Genomic DNA, 19,141 nt, shown 5'->3' on the forward strand with positions numbered 1-19,141 from the left:
TTCTCCCCGTCCTCCAAAAGATAAGAACCAAAGGAAGTTATCTTAGGTCTGCAGCAGCTGCTACAGGAACCATCAAGAGATAGCGCTGGAAAATAAGGAGCCGCCCAAAAAGCTCTGAGGCCCACAAAGATGGTCTTTGTGGGCCTGGGTGGGGCAACCGCACCCGGTAAGCAGTGAGGAACAGGAAGGCCCGTCCCTCCTCCTGCCGCCCTCCGCCTCTGTCCCCACCACAAGGTTCTTTGGAATATAAATCCCATTTTCCAGGTCACCTTGCTCACAAGGAAGCCACTAATTGCACAAATACACAGGAGTGGCTTCTCTGAACCAGGAAAGCTGGGTTTTAGTGGCAAAACGAGCACAGAGCAAGCTCGTGCCTCTCTGCGGGTCAGTCCGGAGGGTTTCCTGAGGGCAGAGGCCCTTCCTCGAGCTGGGCCATCAAGCCCATGGAAGGGATGCACGTTCCAAAACAAGGGGACAATGCAAGCAAGGCCTGAAAGATATTCTAGGAAGGGGCCTGCCCACCAGTCCGGGGCGGCCCTCCCGTCGGGTGCGTCCTGCAGGGGGGCTCCGGGGCCCAGTGCCCGGCGGGCCGGCTGTGGGGAGGCTTCTGGCAGAGGCCTTTCCTCACCCCACCGTCTTACTGGGCGCAGGGTGTTCCTTTCTTGATGCAGGAAAGCTCCCCCCCCACCGCCCCGTTTTTCTAACTCCCTCAAGTCTGCGCCCAGCAGTGTGCTCAGCATCCTGGGCATTCCCAGGTCATCTGGATTCGCAAGGCTGCCCGCAGGCTCCCCAGGCGCACCCCTCGGACGACTGGCTCTCCTCGGGGCCTGCACCCCTGGTCTCTCCCAGCGGCGCCCTCGGTAGCCGCCCCTCATCACTACCCTACAGCCCGGCCCGTAGGTCGCACGCCGTACTCCTGGGAACGCGGAAAAGCCCCAGATCCGTGTCACGGGCTAACCTTAGGGACGGAGATGCTGACCAGGTGGACTTCCAGCCCCAATTTCATTTATTTTATTTAAATTTATGGCAAAGATGTAGTATGAGAATTTACGATGACCTTTTATACCAAAGCCTCACAGTTTAAAAAACAGGAGTGAGCCTTAAGGCCTCTGCTCCCTTGTCATGCGTGGAGAGCTTTTCTGGGCTCTGGACCTTTGATCCCATGTCCGTGCCCCTTGCATCCGTGTCCCCCGGGGGCTGAACTGAGCCCTGCAGCTCCCGCCCGGCCCGACATTTCCAGAGGCAGCACCTCCCGCACAACCACCTCAAAGACACATAGCCCTTGGGGGTTGGTTGGGATCTCTCCTCCCATTCATGCTTTTCTTTATTTGGCTCCTCTCTCTTTTCTTTTTGATAAGTCTGCCCAAGAGTTTATCGATCTGATTCTTTCAAGGAACCAGCTCCTAGATTTCTTGATCTGTTCTGGTTTGTTTGGTTTTTTTTGTTGTTGTTGTTGTTGTTTTGTTTTGTTTTGTTTTCATTTCTGTATCATTGGTTTTTGCTCTAATCTTTATTATTTCTCTTCTCCTGTTGGATTTAGGTTTTTCATACTGTTCTATTTTCAAGCCCCTTCAGGTCTAAGGTTAGGTTGCATATTTGAGGCTTTTCTTGAGAAAGGCCTGTACTGCTGTGTACTTCCCTCTTAGGACCATATGCGTATATATATCCCTTAATTCGTCTCAGAGAGCTCCTCCCTGGCCCCACCCTGATGGAAAGCTCTGCCCGTTGGCAGGGCCTTTTGATAGACGTCCACTGCGTTGCACCTGTGGGTCAGAGGCAGGCAGGTCGGAGAACCCCTAAAGTGACATACATACGTACGTACATAACGAAGGACTTCTTTGCAGTCCTCTTCTTCTCACTTAGGCTTCTCTGCTTCTTTAGAGGGAAACACTGCTGCCGGCCAAGAGGCAAATCAAGAAACTATAGTGAGAAGGCTACATGCCTTAATAATCCCAAGCAATCACTTTGATTTCCATCCCTCACCCTGCTTCACCCCCTTACATACCCTGTCACCCTTTTGGGGAAGCCCTCCTTTAGAAAGTGACTCCTCCCTCCATTACAAATTTTCCCTGAAGGTTCTCTCTTCTCTCTCTCTCTCTCTCTCTCTCTCTCTCTCTCTCTCTTTCCTTTATTATTGGAGTTCAATTTGCCACCATATAGCATAACACCCAGTGCTCATCCCATCAAGTGCCCCCCGCCCCGAGGGTGCTCTTAACTCTGCTTCCCTCTGCTCATTCACCCAGCAATTTTCTCACCCACTTTTCATCTTCCAGAAAGTTACAAACCCTTCCTCTCAGCACTTTGAACGAGTAGTCCTCACGTTTAACCGAATTCGTATCCGTAGTGGTTTAAGTTCAAAGATCCAGACGCTGTTTTGGATTAATGAAGATTATCTAAAGTCCCAGTTGGCCAAAAGTTAAGGAAGTTCAACAAGATGAAAAGGGTTGAGCAGAAAACCCAATGAAAGGCTAAGAGGAAACGAGTCAAATCTAAAATGCTGAACAAAAATGAAGACATAGCAAGTCAGAGGCTTCAAGTGCAGGTGTTCCGGTAGCTAAAACAGCGGCATGAACGAGGAAGGATAAAGATCTGATCTTGAGGCTAAAATAGAGGCAGCCTAGGTTCACTGTTTCTTATGGTTTTTCTGGGGAGGAGCAGTCCTTACAAGCAGATGTTCCCCACACGTGGTAGCAGGAAGCTCTATAATTCCCACATTACTTAAATTAAAAAAAAAAATGTAGTTTCCATTGAAGTAACATATGAGGTCACTAACTTACTTCATTCAGAAGGATTTTGTTCAGTTTTTTTTTAATTTTTATTTATTTATGATAGTCACAGAGAAACAGAGAGAGAGGCAGAGACACAGGCAGAGGGAGAAGCAGGCTCCATGCACCGGAGCCCGACGTGGGATTCGATCCCGGGTCTCCAGGATCGCGCCCTGGGCCAAAGGCAGGCGCCAAACCGCTGCGCCACCCAGGGATCCCGGATTTTGTTCAGTTTTAATGGTGGTTTCTACAACCGTGAAAACAATGAGAAAGCCAAAGGTATTTTTAACACGTAGCTGAGGTGTGTGTACTGTCCATAGTCCCAAGACTATTCTATCGATAGATCAAACGGAGCAGGGTTGAGGAGTAGGGGATGGTCATTTCAGTCAGCCTGTATCCACTGATCAATGGAGTGATCCGTTAAGAAGTCAATTCAGTAAGAAAAAAAAAAAGGCTGCAATTATGTGCATGTGTGTACGTGTATGCGCTCAACCCAAAGTTGCAGATACTCATAAAAGACTGAGCCTCTGGTTATCGTGGCCGCCCAGAATGCACTTAGGTGCTCTTGCTCTGTGACTTCTAATGGCCCTTGGCCTTAAAGACAATTGGGCAAAGATTTATTTCATATCTACTTTCTGGAAAGGTCACGAAAACAACATAGTCTGAAAAAGCTAAAGCGCTCTGTGCGCCGTGTGTGTGCTCGTCCCACTGGCGGTAAAAGACACAGAAGCTCAGAAATGAGGCATCACCTCCAGGACCAAAGTGCCTGAAGTCTTCGGGTCTAACTTCATTTCTGTGGAAATGAGGCAGTTCAGCCATGCACAGAAATTAAAGCGTACAGGAGGGGGAAGTGCTAAGCAGAATATGAATCGTAATGAAATCTAAAATGCCAGTGGTTCTATTATTATGTGCTTTATGCGACCATGAGGCAAAACAGCTTGGGTAATGAGGGGTCATGATGGCTAGAAATCGGAGCACTAATGGCTCTAACCCACTGGTGAGAAGCAGCGATCTCAATAAAATGCAACACTAATGGAAATAGCCCCTTTGGGAAAGGGCTGACATCTGTATTATAGGAAAATGGAGAGAAATAGAGAAGCGTTCTCAATCCACCTAAAAAAAAAAATCTATTGTTTCAAAAATTAATGTCTTTTTAAAATCGGTTGGGAAATTTCTCCTGCAAGTACTTGCTTTTAGTGCTTCTTCTACCTAGACTCTGATCTTCTAGCTTTCCCTTGAGCGGGTGAATCAGCCCGCGGTGTCTGGACGGTTTTAAGGGACATTCTTGGGTTTGGTGACTTCCATCAACGTGGCCATGAAACGAGAGGCCTGTAGCAAGCAACAGGCAGGGAAACTGCCGAGGCAGAAAAGAAGGTTCACCAGTTGGGGCAAGTATGACCTGAGGCTTAAAAATACTCAGTCGGCCCCTAGGCCTCCCATTATGTCCAAAATGAAGTCACGAAAGACCCTCCCTGCTTCTCTACAGCCTCTGCTGGGAGATAACTTTCCTTCGAAACTGCCTTTTAGGGTCGTTTCTTTGTTTTTGTTTGGGGCTAGTTTTTACCTAACTTTGATTTTTTTTTTTTTTAAAGAGTGGTAAAGGAAACATCCTTGTGATTTGAAAATATCACTCAAGCTTGTTCGTCAACACTCCGCCCACTTAGAGATAGACTGGAGGTGTTTCCATATTCTCATGAGGGATGAATGATTAAGAAATGGGCTTAATACTTGCTTCCCCTTTGTGACTCCAAATGAGAGTCTGAGGGAATGGAAGGATCCATACTCTTTTGTTTCTAAAGAAACTTTATTTTATTTAGATTTTTTTTTTAAATTTTTATTTTTAAGTAATTGCTACCTCCAGCGTGGGGCTCAAACCCACAACCCCAAGGTCAGGAGTTGTACGCGCTACCAAGGGAGCCAGCCGCACCCTGCTTTCTTCCTCACCACATTTTCCTCTTCTCTCTTCTCTGTGCACCCATATGTGCATTTTACATCTTTTAAAGTTTCCTATTTCCCCTTTGATTTTCGATTTGCTATAATACGAAATTAAAACTACGCATTCCCGCTATTCCAGCGTATGATTAGGCTTAGTATTCAATTTGCAATCTTATTCCCGTATGGAGAGCATTGAAGTAAGAGTTACAAGGAATGATCTTGTTTTGAATTTGGACTTCTACAAAATCCCTCGGTGTATTTCTCATGATGTAGCCTCCCTTCCCTACTATTTCCCTACTACTATTCTAACTTACCAATGTCCCCACCGTTATTCAAGACCCAGCTCAAGTTACAGATCTTTTGAGAAATATCTCTAATTCTTCAAATCGAAACTCATCTTTTCTCCTCATCATTTACGTGGCACTCTAGACTTGTATCTTTTTCATTCCCTCTTTCCTTCCATCGGTCATCCATCGCTCACTGTCATGGACTGAATTGTGTCCCCTACCACCTCTTCAAATTCATATATGGAGGCCCTCGCTCTCAGTGTGACTATGTTTGGAGATGGGATCTTTAAGGGAGGTTATTAAGGTCATGGCGTAGAGGATTAGGGTAAGCCTGGATGACATTTTCCATATGATGATTTCACATAAAGAGAAATTTCATTTATCATTTTGATATTCAAACGCTTCTTACTAAACTGGGTGAAGAGGCAGAGAGGCATGATTGTCAAGAGCAGAGAGGGAGTAAGAGAAAGATCAGACGAAGAGATGAAGGGATTCCTAGAGAAAAAAACTAAAAAAGACTCATGGGCCAGTGAGGTCATAAGGATGGGACCCTAATCCAATAGGAGTGGTGTCGTCACAGGAAGAGGAGGAGACGTCCGAGATGTCTGCACACAGAGAAAAGGCCTTGAGAACACAGAGCAAGAAGGTGTCTGTTGGCAAACCAAGGAGACAGGCGGAGAAGCCAGGCAGCCAGACGTGCTGACTCCCTGATCTGGGTCTTCCAGCCTCCACAACCGCTCGCAGTTTAAGCCATCTAGCATGTGGCATCTCGTCGTGGCAGTCCTACGAGACTCCTCCACTCCCCAAGCTGGGGTTGCGCGCTCACCACGTGTGGGCGTCTGGAGCACGGTCCCCGCGTAGCACAGCCTGCTCTGTGCCCGCCGTACGGATGCACGGGGCTCCCCTCCTCTGCCCAAAGGGAAGCTCTCTGCGGACAGAGCCAGCCCAGAGTTGAGCACGGGCCTCTGGCAGACTAGAGTCATGCTCTCCTGCTGAACCAAAGTCAACCTCCGCTGGAGCTACGCCTCAGGCCTGGGGAAGCCGAAGGCATCTGCACTTGGACGAACAGCATCCCTTCTTCTCAGGGCGCGTTGCAGCCCCTCCTCTGTGCAGGGACGCTGCATGCTTTTATCTCTCGTTTTCTCCCTGTACCCTCCTGACACCTGAACTAAGCACGGGGAGTCCGACCCCTGATGAGGCTTCTGGCCATGGCCATGGCAGCTGGATGCCCCGACCACCCACACCAGCATCTACCTGACAAAGGCAGTTGCGTCGTACACCCCCTCCTTTCCTCCCAGGCACACCCTGCTTCTCTTTGCACTGACAATTCATTTTGTTTTCACGTTTAAAAAGAAGAAACGAGATGCACAAAACTCGCCTCTCTCTCCACCCCTTTGGCTTTTTTACAGTTGACTGCAAAAGACTGTCCAGGTTCAAGAAAATTGATTTCTTTGCCATTTAAATGATCTAATCTTCACAAGCCTTTTAACACCCAAACAAAAACCATTTAAGGCACAGCAAGATAATTAATATTGAAAATAGTTTCCGCAGGGGATCTGTATACCTGCCTGCCCACATTTTCCATTTGGAGGAAGTGTCTGGTTTGTAGTTTATAGAAAGGTTTACCTCACCAAACACGAATTCTATTTTAATAGGCCTTTCCTTTCACGTATTTTACAAATTAATTAACTTAACTGGCCAAATACTAATTTAAAATGCATTAGGAGGTGGTTTGTATTCAACAGCTTCGCTAATACTCTTGCTGATGTGTCTGAAGCCCGTTGAGTCAGAAAGTCAATGCCATGAAGTCTACTTCTCCGCCAGAGCCTCAGACGCTGCACAGACTCCCTGGTGCAGACGGAGCCGCACTGGGAGGAGAGAGCTGCCAGGAGAGGGAGAGAAGTCGTCGTCTAAAGGCCAAATGCCACCATTAGCATTGCAAGCAAACCCAAGACGCGCACAAGCATAGCAATACCCCGTCCCCTATTATTCACTTTGACTTTAGTGAATCTGAGAGCATGCGACCGACCGAAGTGGAAGAAAAGGGATAACCCCGCCTCGTGAAGACTCCCTGCCTCCCACAACCCTGCAAACACTGCTCATTCCCAAACCCTCTCTCGCTGTGAAAACCCTTTCTCCTCCCAAGAGCTGGTTCCCATCACACCTGCCCCTAAGGTAGGATTTCTTACTCTGACATTCACAAAGACGCTTCTGGAAATCTGTGAACTCCCTAAACTGGAAATGGGTGTGCAGATTTCTGGAGAAAGGATGCAGAGCTTCCAACAGACCTTCAAAGACGTCCATGATCCCAGAACGTCAGCCACAAGCATGATCTTTTCATCCCGCTGGATGCCATTCTCCCTGGGACTACGCTCCAGTTACCCTGGCTTTGTAGCCTTTCTGCAGGCGGGCAGGGCCTTCTCCACCTCCAGCTCTGCACACAGTGTCCTATCCCTACAGTGCTTCCCACCCCCACTGCTTGACCCTCTGACTCGTCCTCTGGACATCTGACTCGGTATCACTCTAACTATCCACTCCTCCAGACTGTTCTTCCTAGTAATGGTCTTTCAAGACACTTATCACAGTTTACAATTAGTTCTGTGCAATTGTGTGACGTTGATCTCCCATTAGACCGTAAGCTCCATAAGGATATGAACCATGTCTGTCGTCATCATCTTATCAGAACCCGGATCACCGTATACGGCTCATTAGATTTGCTGTGTGGATGGGAAGTGAGTGAATCCTAAGTGAATTAATGAGCATCCCAAACACTACTTTCCATGAAGCCTCCTACACCTTAAGCTGGCGTCGTACTCCTCTGAGATTTTCTGAAATTCCTAATTCTCGAGCACATACAGAGCACCACACATGTGGGCCCTGGTTCTCGTTACCTGGCTACTTCACTTAAGTAATTCTTGTGTATTCAAGTGCCCGAAGAGCTCTTTGGGACAGAGATGGCTCCCATCTCACTTGGTTCATTCTCGAGCAAATATTATCAAACAATCAGTGCCATCTAATATCCTGTAGCAAATCGGCCAACTTTAGCTCCGTCTGTTCCACGCTAACTCCCAACAATTGATAAGGTATTAAGTATGTGACCTGCCTCCCAGGTTAATCATCAGCTCCATGACAGCCCAGATTTTTCCTTCTCCCCCAGAACAAATAGGGTGGTGCTGGATGTTGAGCAGATTCAGTCAGCTTTATGGCTGACCATAACATACAGCCCAGGCGGAGGCAGGCCGAGTTGGTCTCCCTTGAGACTTGGGGGGGGGGGGGAATGTGTAAATGGGAAAAACGTTAAGACTATTCTGAGTTTTCTTACCTCCTTTGCTTTCTGCAGGTGTAAATCCCCCACTGTAGAGGGCTAAGAGCATCACACTTATCACCCCGGGCAACCCGTTAGGGCTCCCGCCCCTATTCTCACAGCTGTATTTTGACAAGTCGCTTTACATCACTCCGTCCTGACGTCCTAGTAAAATTTTCTTCCTTGAAACCTGCAATATTAACTACGGGATTGGTCCATATCTGCTTCATTTACTTCCCAACCGCTGCTCACCTTCAGGACAAGCTTAATCAGGCATTAACCTGACTGATGGGTAAATTTTGGACAAGTTAGGAAGAGGAGGATCAGGATGCATGAGTGTGTCTGGATGCCCAGAAGCTCAGGCAACGGGCATATTTCATGACTTAACCAACAAAGACCTGAAGGCAGCATTTGTCCTCTATTGTTATTTATGGTCAAGAACGCAGGAGCAAAATGCGTGGAGCTTATGAGCCAGGAGAGATCCTGTTTAATATACTGGAAACAAAGCAATATTGCAGCAACTATAAAACCGCTATTGTTCTTGTGCCCCAGGATGCACCCTGCTTTCGTGGTGAAGGAACAAGTGCCCCGGGAGGTCATGAAACTAAGCTGTGGGCTTTATGTCGGGGTCAGCCCCGACCGCAGCACACGGTACAGGGGTCCGGGTCGAACGGTGGGCTGCGCCCCAGAGCTGTCCTCGTGTAGGCGCCTGGCGGTCCTTCACTGAGGCAACAAAACAGCAGGCCGGGTGACGCGGATGGAGGAGGCAGTTTCCTCACAGATCTGGAGACACTCGGGCTACAAGTCCAAGATCCAGGTGTCAGCAGGTTTGGTGTGGGCCGCGGGTGGCCACCCCCCACGTAGTCACCCCTCAGTCTGCGTGTTGTCAGACTCCGGCCTCCCCTCCTTTAAGACGCCCTTCATAGGGTTAGGGCCCACCCCAGGACCTCTTCTACTTGCCCTTGTCAGGCCTATATCCAAAGAGTCCCATTCGGAGGCCCTGGGGCTTGAAAGTCACCCGATGGACTTAGAGGATACACAGCTCAGCTCCAGCAGCCCTGCTCCTTGGGCGGACACTGCCTCCCCCCAGCCAGTCTTGACGCTTCCAGAACCCTCTCCCTCGAAATCACGCCACGGTGAGCGATCCTTCTTAAACATAATCTGACCCCAGCATCCTCCCGCTTCAAGACAAATTCCCAACTGCCTAGAGGTTGTAGGATGAAACCCACGCTTCCAGCTGGTGGAGTTAGCCTCTCCCGTCCCCCAGCCCCTGGTGGCTGCCAGCGTCCTTGACCCGCAGCCCATCAGCCCTCCCGCTGCCTCTGTGGTCACCTCACCTCCCCCCGGCACAGCCCGGCCCTCTTCCGCCTTGCTCATGTCAAGGCACATCCTGGATTTGGGGCTCCCCTGAGTCACCTGGGACTATTTCCCCAGCTCAGGATTCCTGATTGTATTTGCAAAGGCCCTTTTTCCAAATAAAGTAGGGCCACGGGTTTGGGGAGTTGGGACGCAGACGGTTCCCTGAGGGGCGGGGGCACCATTCGACCTACTACCGAACTCTCACGTCTGAGCTGTCCCAACAGATCCTACGGGGCGGGTGTGTGACACAACTGTGCCGTAGATGAATAACCAGTAATGTTAATTCAACCCAAACCATTCACAGATTTTTCCCTGAACGAACAGACTGTTAGTCTGAAATCACAAAATCAGGGGATGCGTGGGTGTCGCCAAGATAAAGCATTTAGACGCTGCCGATCGATGCAAAAGGGCAAAGTAAATAACTGGTGGGTTTCTGGTATAAGCCCCTAAGCCAGATAAATCAAGCATTGACGCTGTTCACATCCTTTTTAATTCTTTACGTGGAGACTTTTTGCTTTTCGACCCCGGAGAATGTTCTGTTCCCACCCGGGTTCTCGTCTCGGTTGCGTGTCCTGGATGCTGCCTTGCCGGGGGTGCGGGCGGCTGGAGGGTCTGGTTCTCATCCAAGATGAAGCAAAAAGGACTCATTGCTTCAATGCTGCGGGTTTGTGAAAACCTCTTGCAAAGCAGCAGATGAGTGTACTTCTGAGAGGGAAGTGATCGTGTTTAATCACGTAGAATGTGGTTCCCGGAGGAGGGGCGCAGCCGGGGGGCACAGTGCGGGCCGGGGGGCCGGTCGCTCCACCGGGGACCTGCACCTAATGGAACAGCAGCTACAGTGCAATAAAAAAGAAAAAAATAATTTAAAAATAAAGAAGAAAGCATGGCACCATCCAGCGGGCAATCCGCGTGTCCCCTGCGGGCCGAGGGCCACGGGGCCTGCGCCGCAGCCACACAGACGCCTGCTCGACAGCGCTCAGGGTCCGCCTCTGCTTGCCGCACCTCTGGGATGGGAAAGCCGGGGCCACGTCGTAGCCCAGGCGTCAGCACGGTGACCCCGACGAGGGCGAGGCCCACTGCAGCGGGTCCCCTAGGCTCCCAGACGCACCGGGGACCGTCGTGCAGCCCCCCTCGGAGGACAAATGTCCATCAGCCCCCACGAAGAGAGTGCACCCGTGTCTGCAGAGCCGGGTGAGGCCCGTGGGCCGCCCCCAGGTAAAGGGACCGTGAGCTGGAAGCAAAGCCAAGGAAGACTCAGATCCTGACGCTCAGGTCGGAAGGAGCCCTGGAAACCCGGGGGCTAGACCTGTGGAGCCGCCAGGGGGTCAGTTACCTGTGTCCTGGGAAGTCGGAGCCAGGACTCCTGAGCCCGGGCCGTGGGGACGTGGTGCCCACGGGGACTCGGAGGCCCATGGCCCAGGTGGACGGAGCCCCCAGGGCTTGGGAAGGCCAGTGCCATGGCCTGCGGCAGGCAGCGGCCACAGGGGCTGCGAGCACCTGGCCTGCACCCAGCACCCAGTGCCCAGCACCCAGAACCTGGCACCCAGCACCCAGCACGCAGTGCCCAGCACCCAGAACCTGGCACCCAGCACCCAGCACGCAGTGCCCAGCACTGGCACCCAGGGAGCTAGACAGACTGATGGGAGCCTCTGCACCCGAGGCCAAGTGTCCAGCACCCAGCACCCAACGCCTAGTGCCCAGAGGCTGGTGCCTGGCGCCTGGCATCTGGCACCCAGCACCCAGCGCCCAGAGAGCTGGACAGGTTGATGGGAGCCTCGGCACCCGGGACCCAGTGCCCAGCATCCAACACCTGGTGCCCAGCACCCAGCACTCAGCACCCAGCACCCAGCGCCCAGCACCCAGCACCCGGCACTCGGCACCCCTTGCCCAGCACCTGGTGCCTAGCACCCAGCACCCAGCAACTGGCACCCAGCACCCAGCACCCGGTGCCCAGCACCCAGCACCTGGTGCCATTCCCCAGCACCTGGCACCCAGCACCCAGCGCCCAGGGTGCTGGAGAGGCTGACGGGAGCCTCTGCACCCGGGGCCCAGCACGGCCTGCAGGCGGGCCCCCTGGCCCCCGTGTCCCCCTCCCACCACCACTGGTGAATGACAACAAAGGTCATGGCGATTTCCCAGACCATCCACAGGAGCGGCCCTAAGACACCACTTTGCCTTCTCCAGGTCTCGGCCGTGACGCAGCCTCGCGGCGCCGGCTTCCCAGGGGCCCTGGGTCCCGACGTGGTCCCCTTGAGCTGCCTGACGGCTCGGTGGTGGCCTCTGCTCTCCGTGGCCCGGGCGGCTCTGGTGGCCGTTAGCATCCCCACGACGAGGAGGGGACGGCACACGACCCCGCAGCCCGGAGAGCACCGCGCCGAGCAGACCGGCCGTTGCCCACTGCAGCCCGCGGCTCCCGAAGCTGCCCCGTCACGGACCCTCCTTTATTTCCACCCGGGATTATCACAAAAGAAAACTTTTTCTCGTACTTATTTAGAGAAACCCTCAAGAAGGACAATGGTGTCTGAATTCTCAGGCGCCCTGACGGCTTGTGTGTAACGGGGGACGGGGGCAGAGGCTTTGAACTGTGACGGGGCATCAACACTCTGCTTGCGACCCCCGGGGGCTCCGCGGTGGAGCGTCCGCCTTGGGCTCAGGGCCCAGGACATGGCCCCGGGTCCCGGGATCGAGTCTCGCGGCGGGCTCCCCGCGTGGGGCCTGCCCCTCCCTCTGCCGGGTCCCTGCCTCTCTCTCTCTGTGTCTTTCATGAACACTAAATAGTCTTTTCTTTAAAAAAAAAATAATCTTTATGCTTGTCACCTGTCATTGTTTCCTACTTTACTCCAAACTTTCTGAGGTTGACAATATTTTTAATGCAAAATGAAAGGCTCAAATCCAAATATACTAAAAAATGCCCAAGATGATGGTGATTGGCTTTTAAAAAGTCATGATAAACCATGAAGACTGATAGGACTGGCTACAGTGCAGCTAAAGCTCCACCAATTTTGAGACCCAATTTAAGGCCCGCGGGGCCCGCGGCCCGGCATCCTGCCTTCCGTGTCCGGCTCCGACACGGTTTGCCCGCCTCCAGTCAGCTCCACGTGCTGTCCCGGCGTCACGCTGGGTGCCAGAGGACTTCCCGCCGTGGCCACCTCCCTAAGGACACGAGGCCAGCGCCTCCGGAACCGTATGATACGGGAAGATCCTGACTCTAAACGCCTTAGTGTAACAACCAGTGGAGGCGGTCGCTTTGGGGCAGAATCGACTGGAAACGTGGAAGGAGGAGGAGCAGGGGTAGACTGGCCACGGAAAGGGCCTGATGGGGCCTCTCAGGATGGGTCGCTCCCCAAGTCACCAGGAGGGCACAGAGGACAAGGCAAAATGACAGTTCTTGGCGCAGGAATGAAGCTGCTGTATTCTGGGAACATTTTCCAGATTTTTTTTCAAAGTGACAAATAAGAGTCAAGCGGGAGCGTGGGGCCAACCCGACGGTCCCACACGCGGTGATTTAGGAAAGTCCCCTGTGTCCCTGCGCCCACCTGCCCGGGGTCTCTCGCCCCAACCCCGCAGCACCTGGGCCAATCCCGGCTGAGCCGCTACGGGAGCTGCAGCGTTCGGGGTGCCGGTACCCTTGGCCCCATCTATGAAGCTCACAAGTTTCTCCTCCCCTCCCAGAACTCTGACGCCGAATTTCCCAATGTTTCTCCAGCCTGCTATATAAAAGCTGCATCCACCGAGGCCTGTTGTGCCCCTCCGGGGACCCCATCCTCAGACACCCCCATCCTCAGGGCCCCCATCCTCCAGAGCCCCCTCATCCTCTTGGGCCCCCATCCTTGGGCCCCCCCCATTCTCAGGACCCCCATCCTCTAGGGACCCATCCTCAGGGCCCCCCATCCTTGGGCCCCCATCCTATGGAGCCCCCCCATCCTCCTGGGCCCCCATCCACGAGGCCCCCCCATCCTCGGGGACCCCCATCCTCAGGGCGCCCGCCCACTAGGATCCCTCAAGGCCCTGTCTGCCTTGCGTCTTGACATCGCCCATCGGCAGAAGCCCGGTGGCGTTTACCTGACGGCTCTGTCGGCGGCCACAGCCCTGCAGGTTCACGTGCTTCCTGTGGGGTGAAGACCACCTGCTCCTCCGTGTCTGCAGCGCATCCAGCCCCGAGGCCCCGGCCCTGGACTGCCCGTCCTGTCATGTATGTTCCCGGGACTACCTGCCGCGTGTCCTTGAGCCGCCCTGGCCACCAGGCTGCAGCTCAGCTACCACAGATGAGCTTCCGGGCCTACGACTGCCCCCCCGACCCCCAACCCCGAGGCCCTAGAAGACAGGGGTGTCCTCCCTGCGGCATCGGACCGTGCACGCAGGACAAGCACCTCCGAGGAGCCGGCGAGGACAGGCGTCCTGGGCCGTGGGGTCACCGTCTGGGGTGGCCTCAGCTCCCGCCCGCCCGGGAGGGAGGAGATGGCCTGGATGTCCTAGATGCTCAGCCCCCCGGGCTCAGCCCCCATTCACGTGTGTCCCCAGCCCGGGCCAACGGGCAGTCCGGGGCCCGGTCGCCTCCCGCCATGGCCCACAGCCAGAGCGTTAGGGGGAGACGGAGCAGCATGTTCCGGGGCTCAGAGGGCTCGGCTGGACGGGCTGCAGGGTCAGGCCCCGAACAGGGACCCGCGTGCCCCCCAAAGCATGAGCTCCAGGGATGGGCCACCCCTTAACTGCAGGGCCTGGGAACGCGTATTTGATTTTAAGAAGGAAACTGCATCTTGGAGAAGAGAGCTGCCAATGGCTGTCGGCGTGGCCGCTCCCTGGGGGAAGGGACACGATGAGACCCCGCGGCGGAAGTGACGGGGGTTAGCTCCGCTATTAGGCTCTCCCCGGGGGACGGTGATGGCTCCTTGGCAACCGGCCCTTCGGAGAAGCAGCGGGGTCCTGGGTCGTCCTTTGCAGATGCCGCTGAGTCTCTGCATCTCCCCCCGAACAGCGTGAGGCCACTCGTGTGCTCATGGCTTCGGCCCCGTTGAGCATCTCCCGGCGCCGAGCATCGCGCCCGCCTTGCGGCTCAGGGATGAAGGATGCTCGCCCCGGGAGCCCACCTGGTCGGGGACGGCGAAGTCACAGCGGTGCAGGTGTCCGCAGACGCCGCCCGACAGGAAAGGGAAAGTAGGGCCGGCTAAATAGGGCTTCCCTGTCTTTGGGGGTGTGGGGGCCGGGAGGGCGGGCTCCTGGGGGACCCTGTGGCCCGTTGAGGGGTGTCAGTCAGCCGAGCACCGGCCACCCCAAGGCCTGAGGGTGAGACGCAGCCAGCTCAGGGCAGGCCTTACGGGATCCTGTTGGGATCTCTCTTCACCCCACGACAGAGAAAGTGCTTGACTTGACGTATTTGTTAATGGCTCGTGAAGGATCTAACACCTGAGCGTGGAACTGGTCTCTGGGGTAGAGTCCGTGTGTGCTTGGGTCTGTCGGGGGAGGGCGGCGGGCGGGTGACACCCGTCACCCCCACTGGGTGTCGCGATTCTCGCCTCCTAGACGCCAGCGTTGCCAGAGACCTTGCAGGTTAACTCAATCCTCTCTGCAAAGGTCAAATGACTTGGTCAAGGTCACCTAAATAAGGAAGGCAGTAGGGCCCCCTTCTCTTTGATGTCAGGTCTTCGGAGTATGTGGACAAATGTAAGAACCGGGGGGCTCCCTCCGTGGGCATCACCCGCAGGTCCCATTAAAGTCTCCACGTGTGAGCTTTCGCTTCCGGTGCTGCCCTTCCTGACGCCGCCTCCACGTTCTCGAGTCAGGGCCCCTCTGTTGGCCCTAAAACACGTCTTCGGGCCCCCGCCCCACCTCGCCAGACCCCACGGCACAGGAGAAGCCTGGACACGGTCCTTGCCCACCCAGGCGCCCGGGGCCACGGTCCGCCGAGGTGCGGGGATGCCCGGCCCGTGTGCTCGGTCCTCAGGAGCCATTTTGCTGTTTTCTTCTTGCGTCTGTGTGTGGCTTTTAAAATATTTATATAATTGCCTGTGACTGGCACATCCCCTGGAAATATGCGGCGGACACACCCTGACGGTCCCTGAACCGTATCCGGCACCTGCCCGGCCGTACCCTCCTCTTCAGCTCTAACTTCCCTCCAACTAGGAATTGGGTCTCGCAGAAGTCCCCAACATTCCTCGACGACGCGGCCGTCCCCCTTTTACGGCGTTGGGGACATCCAGGCTGCGCCTTTTGCAGAACCTGGTGCCGCACGGCAGCCATCGTGTTAACTCCCTTTGAAGGGAGTTAAATTTTTGTTGTTGTTGTTTGACCTCGTAGGCTGTGTTTCGGGGACGGGAGTCAGAACACGGGCAAAGCGCAGCTGGACCGACGTCCTCCGACGGGCTCCGCGGCGGGAGCGAGCTCGGTCCCGGCCTTGCTGCCACGGAGAAGTCGCCGGAGCTGCGGCACACGTGTGCCCGCCCTCAGGACGGTTGTGCACTTGACCATCCAGACCTGGCCGCTGTCCTTGCCTTATCCCCGCGCGTCAAGGCTGGGAAAAGCCACCCGAGGCTATGCAGCAGCTCGGGCTGGTTCTTCCGGCGTCAGCCAACGCACAGCAAATACCAGAGATTGTCTGTGGAGTAAATGAGGGAGGACGGGGGCTCGCCGGGCTGGCAGCGCCCGGGCACAGAGGTGCGCCCACCAGCTAGCGTTCCAGCGTGCTCCCCCGAGACCGTAGTTCTGCAAAGCACGTCTCTTGAGACCGGGGCAGAAGTTGTCGCCCTGAGCTTCGTGACCGCATTCACGTCAGATGCGAGAGTCCAAAATCTGTGATGGAAACGACCGATGTCGCCTCCGGGCCTCCGGCCTCCGGGTGCCCTGCAGGAGAAGACGTTGTGCGGAGAGTCCTCGGTTCGGCCCCGCACCCCTGGGACGTCGACCTCTACCTCTCACAAAGCTCCCGGGAGGACGTTCGCCAGCCACGCGGGTTGGTTAATAAAATGGAACCGTTTAGGCTTTGCCCTCGGGCGCTGTGCTCTGGAAACCGGGTACTGATTAGGTGGCTCTTTAGAAATGCGAAATGGGTAGGAAATATCAGAAAGGGAGACGGAACATGGAAGACTCCTAACTCTGGGAAACGACCCAGGGGGGTGGAAGGGGAAGAAGGCAGGGGTGGGGGTGACTGGGTGACAGGCACTGAGGGGGGCACTGGACGGGATGAGCACTGGGGGTTATTCTGTATGTTGGCAAATTGAACACCCATAAAAAATGAATTTATTATTAAGAAAAAATCTCAAAAAAATAAATAAATAAACTTAAGTTTGGTGCAGAAGCTGGAAAAAAAAAAAAAGAAAAAAAGAAATGCGACTCTCCCCAAAATTTTCAACGAGGAAGGAAGATGTTGCCTGGAAGATGTTAACCCCTTTTTTTTCCAACGATACCTGGATTTAAGCATCCACCGAGGTCTAGGCTTTCTACCAAGTTAGGGGTCTCGGGTCATGGTAAAACTCAAATAATGCGACGACCAAAAGCACTCAGGAAAACGTGAGTTAGTACAGGGTGGCGACACATGCCGTTTAACACAGCAAGGACTACAGACGAGTACGTATGGGGTAGGGTGGGAAGTGGTGAGGGTGCGGCGGAAGCATTAGGCTGGCCCAAGGTCACAGGGCCTTGAGGCCCCATCTGGAATTTGGGTGTAACTACCCCTGCCTTCAACCCCTCCTCGCCCCTAGACAAAGCCGTCGGAGGACGTGTGAGGCTCTATGACTCTCAGGTGTGTCCTTCCCTACTGGGCCCTAAGCACCAGGAAGGCAGGGCCTATGCCCAGCCCGTGTTCCCCTCGCCTGCGACAACGAAGCGAGCGGGGTAGCCCTTCACTAGCACCAGCTGATAACCATCGTCGTCGTCAAGACTGAAAACCATGGTGGTTCCTGAGCGAGATCGAGAGTGAGCCAAGGAAGGGTCTGAGGGTCTCATGCAGCAGACGGGCTCAAGGGCTTCCCACCAGCACCGGGTCGGTCCAGAGAGGGACACTTCACCGACCTCGGGGTACCTCCGGCGCCGTGAGCCGGTCACTTCGGTCCTGCAGGACGGACAGCAAAATTCCACACCGTGGACGTCACTTGCTCATGGACGGCTGCATTACAATTAGATTAAAACGGGAGTTAATGGGTTTTTCTGTGCTGCTTGTACCAACCAGCTCCAGGGAGAGTATTAATGAGGCCCATTAATCCTATGGGTCGGTATAAACGTAATCCATATATTTTAAATCAAATTTTACTTCACCAGCTGGTACAGGATCCTCTTCTACCTTAAGAAATAAGAGCAGACTTACAGACTCTCTCTCCTATAGGAAATGTTTCATTCCCAACCCAGCCGAGACAGAAATAGCCAAGCTCTAGGATTTTCCCATATTTGGGATTTTTGCTCTCTACTACATGATAATCACAACAACGATAACGTAATAAAGTCACAACCATTTACGAGCATCTGTTATGTACTAGAAACTTTGCTAGGTGCAGTTGAGGAAGAATATTATCTATTCCTATTTTCCAGGTGGGAAAGTCGAGTCTCGGTAAAGATCCAGTGTTTGTGTAGGACAAGCTAGTAGATGACAGAGCCAGAAGACAATCCCTTGAACTTTGTCCAGTTCTGCCGCGTGGACTCTTTCCATTATTGCTCTTCCTTTTTTTGCACACTTTTATGTCTTGTATGACAATAGACTGTATTCGAGTCAATAAATGTGGCCGGTGTTTACTATGGATGAAATCCCGGTGAGGGCGCAGGGAAATGCAGAGGCTCCTGGGAGCAAGGATTTGGGCGTGACTGTGAGGAGTGAGCTTGTTTGGGGTGATATCATCATCATGTTACGGGAGTCCTTTGGCTAAATTAAGTTTAAAGGAGGGCTGTAGTTTGAGAGAAACAAAGAAACACATGGAAAACAGAGCAGGTGCTTTCTTCTGTCCTGCTTACAATTTACAGAAGATTGGGATCTCATCACAAGGGAAAATAGACAAAAAAAATTAAATTAAAAATCAAATTAAATCTAAATTAAAAAAAAAAAAAAAACAAGGGAAAAGAGACAAGTCTGCCAGTGGGTACAAGATAAATGGCAACCTGAGACTATGTGTGTCTTGTGACCAGCTCTAATGCACCTTCCGCAACAGAGGGAAGAGAGGAACCAGATATAGGATTGGGGGGCAGTGGGGTGTGCGTGTGAGAGAATATGAATGGGGGTGTCTGTGTCTGCGTCCCCAGCACGTGTACACGGTTAACCATAATACAAAGATCGTGTCATCTGTGAAAATCCTATCGGGTGAGGGCTGGAGCCAAGCACCAGATCCTTGTCAATTCAGAGACCCAACTACAGTATGAACCCCTTATATTTGTCCAAAATGTTGCAGTTTTTAGTGTTCCCTCAATTCTCTCGCTGTTAAAACCCATCGTTTCGTATCAGAAAGGGAGACAGCACATGAGAGACTCCTAACTCTGGGGAACGAACTGGGGGGGGGGGGGGAAGGGCAGGTGGG

At 53.5% G+C, this 19,141-nt stretch overlaps 1 pseudogene; it reads left to right on the forward strand.

Moving 5' to 3' along the window:
- Positions 1-13,769, forward strand: part of LOC129498485 (inositol 1,4,5-triphosphate receptor associated 2-like) — a 68,401-nt pseudogene extending 54,632 nt beyond the window's left edge.
- The last annotated feature ends 5,372 nt before the right edge of the window (positions 13,770-19,141 follow it).

The sequence above is a fragment of the Nyctereutes procyonoides genome, unplaced genomic scaffold (genome assembly GCF_905146905.1).
Source record: "Nyctereutes procyonoides isolate TBG_1078 unplaced genomic scaffold, NYPRO_anot_genome, whole genome shotgun sequence".
Lineage (NCBI taxonomy): Eukaryota > Metazoa > Chordata > Mammalia > Carnivora > Canidae > Nyctereutes > Nyctereutes procyonoides.